This window comes from Macaca fascicularis, chromosome 12 (assembly GCF_037993035.2).
Source record: "Macaca fascicularis isolate 582-1 chromosome 12, T2T-MFA8v1.1".
Lineage (NCBI taxonomy): Eukaryota > Metazoa > Chordata > Mammalia > Primates > Cercopithecidae > Macaca > Macaca fascicularis.
This window is the reverse complement of record NC_088386.1, coordinates 89,380,799-89,387,776: the sequence shown is the minus strand read 5'-3', so window position 1 is coordinate 89,387,776 and position 6,978 is coordinate 89,380,799. Positions and strand designations below refer to the sequence as shown.

The 6,978-nt window shown below is 34.1% G+C and overlaps 1 long non-coding RNA gene across 1 annotated transcript in view; it reads left to right on the top strand.

The window, feature by feature from the left end:
- The first annotated feature begins 734 nt into the window (after positions 1 to 734).
- The window catches only part of LOC123567929 (uncharacterized), a 342,808-nt gene continuing 336,564 nt past the window's right edge, over positions 735 to 6,978 (top strand). Inside the window, exon 1 of the long non-coding RNA XR_010579764.2 lies at positions 735 to 1,183. This is a non-coding gene — a long non-coding RNA (uncharacterized lncRNA). The remainder of the gene's footprint in view (positions 1,184 to 6,978) is intronic.

Sequence of the window (6,978 nt, the reverse complement as noted above, 5' to 3'; positions counted from 1 at the left end):
ATTTTAAAATCATATATCAATAAAGACTAGATGAAAAGGTATAGATATAGTCTTCCAAAAAATTATCACTATTTCCAGGGGTAGTAAAATTTCTAACTGAAGAGAAAATGCAGTGGTTTGTCATTCTAATGGCTGGTACTCAAGGGCACATTCACACATCCTTTTCACTGACAGATTGCATAATGTCTACCTCCAGTCTTTTCTTTCAGAGAGACAGATCTACAAAAAAGAAAAAAAAAGCTTTATGTGTTAAAATTAAGGATGAAATGGTATATTTAAAAATATTTTTCAAAACGTAAACTAGAAAACAATAGTAACATATTTTATATATTTGTTTACTTTTATTATTATTTTTACTTTAAACCTATTTCACATATACTCTGGAGTCTTTCCTGCTAGCACTTTCTTATGTTTAAGGAATACTGGTAATGAGAGACAGGACTAGCCGGATTTCCTAGGCCAACTAAGAATCCCTAAGCACAGCTGGGAAGGTGACTGCATCCACTTTTAAACACGGGGCTTGCAACTTAGCCCACACCCAACCAACCAGAGAGCTCACTAAAACTCTAGTTAGGCAAAAACAGGAGGTAGAGAAATAGTCAATCATCTATTGCCTGAGAGCACAGCCGGAGGGACAAAGATCGGGATGTAAATCCAGGCATTCCATCCAGCAAGGGCAACCCTCTTTAGGTCCCCTCCCCTTACAAGGGAGCTCTGTTTTCACTCTATTTCACTCTATTAAATCTTGCAACTACACTAGTCTGGTCCGTGTTTTGTTATGGCTGGAGCTGAGCTTTCGCTCTCCGTCCACCACTACTGTTTGCCGACATCGCAGACCCGCCCCTGACTTCCATCCCACCAGATCCGGCAGGGTGTCCGCTGTGCTTCTGATTCAGTGAGGCGCCCATTGCCTCTCCGGATCAGGCTAGAGGCTCGCCATTGTTCCTGCAGGGCTAAGTGCCTGGACCTCATCGAGCTGAACACTAGTCACTGGGTTCCACGGTTCTCTTCCATGACCCACGGCTTCTAAAAGAGCTATAACACTCACCGCATGGCCCAAGATTCCATTCTTTGGAATCTGTGAGGCCAAGAACCCCAGGTCAGAGAACACCAGGCTTGCCACCATCTTGGAAGCGGCCCGCCACCATCTTGGGAGCACTGGAAGCAAGCACCCCCCGTAACGGTAAGGTATTTTGCAATTAAGTTCAGAGAATCACTTTTATTGACAATAGGCTGATATTCCAATTGACAGGCATTTTTTTCTGGTTGTAAAAAAATGAAATTATAATTGTTTTCATCTACATTATTGCTTGGGGAACGATTTTGGCTTTATTCCTTTTTTAGATTCTAGATAACAGTATATCTATGAGATTTAGAATGTGCAAACATTTCAGAATGTTATCTTTCAAAAATGATCCTATCCCTTATATTCCTGCTAGATAAATTCTACAATTTACTCCCGTTGGTCTGCTGTGTGATGATTTTACTTTTCCCTTTGGGGATAAATATAAAACCTGAAAGGAAACACTGACCCTTAATTTTAACACATAAAACCAGTTTAAGAGGAAAGAGTAATTCCTACAGTTTTCACAAAATTCCATCTTGAAATGTGTACCATTTAATTGCAAAGGGTAAACGGTGAAATAACAATAAATAATGTTCATGAATGAATAACATGATCTTCATTTCATGATTTGTTTAAACCTCAAACATATATGACTTCATTAATTTCTTGTTAATACTTTAACACTTTCTAAGGGCCACAGATCTCAGATATATAGGATGATTTATCTAAATAAAGAAGGCTTTTATAATACATACATAGTAAGTGATCATATATTCAAACAGAATGATTTAAAAAAAATAACGTGATTACTATCTTGATATGGTTTGGCTGTGTCACCACCTGAAATCCCATCTTGAATTGTAATCCAAATTGTAATCCCCATGTATTGGGGGAGGGACATCATGGGAGGTAATTAGATCATGGAGGTGGTTCCTCCCTGCAGTTCTCATGATAGTGAGTTCTCACAGTATCTGATGGTTTCACATTTATTTCCGGAAAAAAAAATGAATATTTTGAAATGTACCATAAGGAAAATGGAGCCTGGCTCTTTAAGTAAAAAGATATAAGGGGCATGGAAAAAAAAAGTCATAAGATTTAGTTTTTCAGAGGCAGAGGGTGGGAGGAGAGGAGCCAAAATCATTTTAAAGAGATAAGATTACATACCTTTACAATAGTCTGTTGGGTTACAGAACCAAGGACCATTTACTCAACTAGAGCGGATCTTTCTCTTTGGGTTTTAATTTAATGCAAGAAGAAGAAGAAGGAGGAGTAGAAGAAGGAGGGGGAGGGCCAGGAGAAGAGCTACCAGATAAAATTGGAATATGAAAGAAGCACATTAGACTTACGGCATAAAGTTCTAGATTCATATACAGATATTATAATTAGTTTTCTCAGAAAACATCAGTAAACACAGGAAAGCCCGTGCAATCCAGCTTTCTCAAATTCAAAGCCCCAGAACCTTGTATTAAAACCTTTTCTTGACCTGATTTTGAAATGCTTGTCCTGAACAGATGTCATGCCCAAAAAGCTGTGTAGTAAATACTAGTAATGAAATAATATAGCTGTTGTAATACTTTAAAATACGTAATTCTCATAACATTTTTGAAATCACAAAGTAAAATAGTTTTTAAATTCAAATACGCCACACATGATTGATAATTTAGAGTAGCTTTCAACAGTGAATGGCAACTTTTGTGTGTTTTTGAGACGGAGTTTCACTCTGACGCCCAGGCTGGAGTGCAGTGGCGCGATCTCGGCTCACTGCAAGCTCCGCCTCCCGGGTTTACGCCATTCTCCTGCCTCAGCCTCCTGAGTAGCTGGGACTACAGGCGCCCGCCACCTCGCCCGGCTAATTTTTTTGTATTTTTATAGAGATGGGGAAGTGCTGGGATTACAGGCGTGAGCCACCGTGCTCGGCTGTGAATAGCAACTTTCTAAAAGCAGTGAAGAAAAATGTTACTGTGCCCAGGGAGAGGATTTCATTAAATTGGAATATGATATCAAAAGTCTATAAGTCGTCATTTACTCCTATACATTTAAGTTGTATGCTTGCATGCTAAATGATTAGAAAAAAATGAGAAGGCTGATTGCCAAGCGTATGTATGTTTGTGGGCATGAAAGACCACTTGGGTAATGCTAATTTAATTAATCATCACCTGAAGGAGACACAGTGCCCTGGTACTTAATGTACTGGAAAAATATACGTAGCGCTTTGACACTATTTTGTACTACTGATAAGTAATATTGTACTCTGACATTGTATTAATAAGTCACTAAGACAGCTTCCAACAGGGATACAAGATCATACTTTCTAGCTTTAATTTTAAAATGAGAATTAATTCCCAGGGTAGAATAAGTCTTTATGATTTGAATTTTCTATCACTCTCTCTACTTTAGAAGTCTTTGATACAACTCATGGATGAAAATTTGTATTTTAAGAAACCAGTACAATAGTGATGAGAATTAGAAATAAAATATTGAATTTGTTGCTATCAATTTCACTTATGTGATGCAATTATGTAATTTATTCACTTACATTTTTATGATCTTGACAGACTTTGGAAGACTTACCTTAGCTAAGACGACAAAAGAACTAATTACTTTGCTTCACTGTCTTGGCTGAAGGGTGAAAAAGCCAAAACCCAATTTATCTGATAATTGCTACATTTGTGAAAAACAGTATCAAAACGTTGATGTGTTTTATTATAGTCTCTTGGAAAGTGTCTCATGTCTAATTTTTATGGTGATATGACTCATAATATAGTCCTCTGACTCTTGTATTTTCTCTTGCAATTACAAGGTTTCTTATTCCATTGTGAATATTCCTCTGAACTAAGATTAGCTTAACTGAACTTCCTTTGAAAACCTGCCTACCCATCAAAAGTGTCAGACCTAATGCATTCAGTAGCCACAGGAAATCAATGAACAGCACACTTTTCTGCTTCCTGCAATGATCAATAGGATTCATATAATGGGTGGAAAATTTTTAATCGTGACAACCCAGAATCTTCTTAGCATAAATCTCCCTTGCATTATACCGTCTCCATTTCCCACTTCTTGAATTTGCAGGCATTGAGTAATATCTATATAGAAGATATATTACACCAAGTAATACAATTAGGACTTCACACTTCAATTATAATAAGTTTAGATCCCAAAGGACCATTTTCTAAGCAATGTGAAGTCTATATTTTGCATTCGAAATCTACAAATTGAAGGTATTCTGTTAGAATGTGAGAATTTATTTAAATGCAACTTTATTCAAATTTGTATACTGAGGAAACAGATTGTTTTAATATTTTTCTAAATTAAAGTTATGAAGTCTAATTTTTGGTTTTTAAAATGGAAATTATTATTTTTTAAAGAACATATGTCTCAGAGATGAAGAATCAAAGGATTCTTAAAGTTGTAATTGCAATAGTGAGGCTTGAGGAAATAAAGAGAAAAGAAGCTCCGCAAACAGTCAGAGGTAGACAAAATTGCTTAGAATTTAGGTTTTCTGTCATGAATTTATTATTCATAAATCTATCTGTTAATTGGTAATTAATCCATCCCCCAAACTGCAATCAATTTCCTATGGCTTGATATGTGCTCTGATAGCTGTGTTAGGTACTAGACATGCAGAAACGAAGACAGTTGCTGCCTTTGAAAAGTTCATAGTATACTTACATGTAGCTGGAGAATTCCAATTTAGTGAAGCCAGAATAAGTGTGTGTGTGTGTGTGTGTGTGTGTGTGTCTGAACTACATATCAAACAAGCTAAATAAAAACGTGATTTTAAAACTGTATTTGAAACCATTTTTTCAAGAGAATTAAGAAATCATAATATTCGTTGATGTATTTACATGTAAGTTGTTTAATGAGTAAAACGACAGACCAATATTTTACTCATCTTTGTAGCCAGTGCTTGCACTGCATACAATACATTGTGTGTTTTTGTGTGTGTACATGTGTGTGTTTTTCTGTCTGTGTGCTAGCTCCACACTTTGTTCTCTTTTATATTTAATCTTCTTCCCTAATTTTGCTAGATAACATTATCACTAAATTGTGATATATTTATAACATAATCACTAAATTGTAATATATTTTATTTTTCATAATTTTCTATTCTAATTTCCTAATTATAAAAACAGTCACTCCCAAATAGTTAAACTATGGCTTGTCTCCTAAAGGCTGAATTTATAAAAGCATCCTATGCTATTGTCTTAGATTGTAGAAATAACTGCTCATATTATTCTTTTAGTTCATAATATATCTTAGATTATAAAGTTTTTCTTGATCAACATTTATTATAATTATGTCAGTGTCTAATGCAATCATACACATATGAACAATCAAGAGATAGCAAATATAATTGATTGTATAAGATATTTTAAATTGATATTTAATTTTAATATGCACATGATAATCAGCACAACATCCTTTAGGATATATTTAATAGTAATGATTATCTTTAGTGTAATAAGTGTACTATATTTGTGATTTCACTTATGTATACATATAGATTACATAAATATTTATATGATAAATTATTGTATTATATTTGTTAAAATATAAAATTTTCAATACCTTCCCATTGATATTAAGATAATACCTCAATTTTTTTAATAGCAAACATTCAAAGGTAGACTGTTAGTATAGGGATTCCATTGCATGACTATTGTGCAAATTCACATTTCATTCTCTGCCCTCATGACAAGTTATTACTTGCCTTTAGATAATATTTTATAAATACGTTTATCTAATTGTAAAATTACTGTGTAATTATAGTGTCTCCTATTAGAATATATGATGGAAGAGAGAATGTCTATTTTGTAATAGTAATTATATATTTGGTTAGTAATTTATTAATGTTCTCAATATAATGTCCTAAGTTTGTTACATGTAAAGCTCTATCTATTGTATCAGCTGGATATTGTATTGATATTTATTGAATTTGTTTTGTACTATTATGAAAACTTTCATCTAACGTATATGACTCAGATACCTAAGTCATGTGAATACTTCATAAAAAAGTCATCTACCAAGAATTTAGCAAAATATTCTGTATAAGCAATTTTTTTAACACTCACACTCTCTTTTCGCCCTAACATGGAGTGAGTCAGGGGTTTTGATGAGACGGCAGACGATTACTGTAACAGTTTTTTTTTTTTTTTGGTCTTACATGTGAGTAAGTTGGAACAAAAATGACTGCCTCTCATCAGAATAAATCACATTTAAAATATGGCCAAATACAGTCCCTCTTGCCTTATGTCGCCTCAAGTTATCTTCTGTCACTGGTACTGAACAATCTTTATAGGGCAACATTCATCAGTGCTGTCTACTCAGCATCCAAAGGGGTAGGAACAGCATCAGCAACCTCTGAGCAACGTGCAGAGGTTTCTAATCCTAGATTATTATGTAAAACACTATTTTGAGGTTGAATTTTAGAGCAACTCCAAGAGTTTTGCAAATCTATTGTTAATATTAAAGATGAAAAATATTCCTTTTACTACTCCTCGTAGTATATATCTTGTCATCCAGACATTTGGATATCTTATGCTTTCCATGAATTATGGAGTCATAGACTTCTCTTTGGCCTTTTCCTATAATACATCTAATTCACTAGTTATTCAATTCCCTTTTCTCTTTATGGCCTCAGTAACCTGTGGGGATAGAAAAAATTGCCAACAAATTTGAATGTGAAATATTTGAAAGGTCAAAGCTGTAAAAAACTCAATACTTATTTTTAAAGAATATTTTAGGTGCTAAATTATGTTACTATTGAATATTAAAATGCTAAAAATAATAAAAGTAGTTAATTCTTTTCCCAACAATTTAAATGACGAGTAATCAATGAGTGTCTTATTCTTCTAAATCTGCACATTTTCATTCAGCTATAAAAATGCTTTAGGGACATTCTTTCCTGTTAA